A 242-nucleotide genomic window follows, 5' to 3' on the forward strand; every position below is an offset into this window, starting at 1 on the left:
CCGAGGGGATGTGGAGAAAAGCAGAAGAATATCAGACAGAAGGGAAAAAAGAAGGGAAGAAGGAAAGTGGGAGAGAAAGAACAAAAAGAATAATAATAAAATCAATCTAAATGATTTAATTTGCGGAAACCATTTGGCGTAAATAAAATAATAACCATTCTTTATGGATTACTTTCGAAAAATATACCGCAATAACACCAAGTCTAGCATTATTTCATTTCTCATTTGTCTTTTCCTTTTTC

The sequence above is a fragment of the Penaeus monodon genome, chromosome 33, assembly GCF_015228065.2.
Source record: "Penaeus monodon isolate SGIC_2016 chromosome 33, NSTDA_Pmon_1, whole genome shotgun sequence".
NCBI classification, from domain to species: Eukaryota; Metazoa; Arthropoda; class Malacostraca; order Decapoda; family Penaeidae; genus Penaeus; species Penaeus monodon.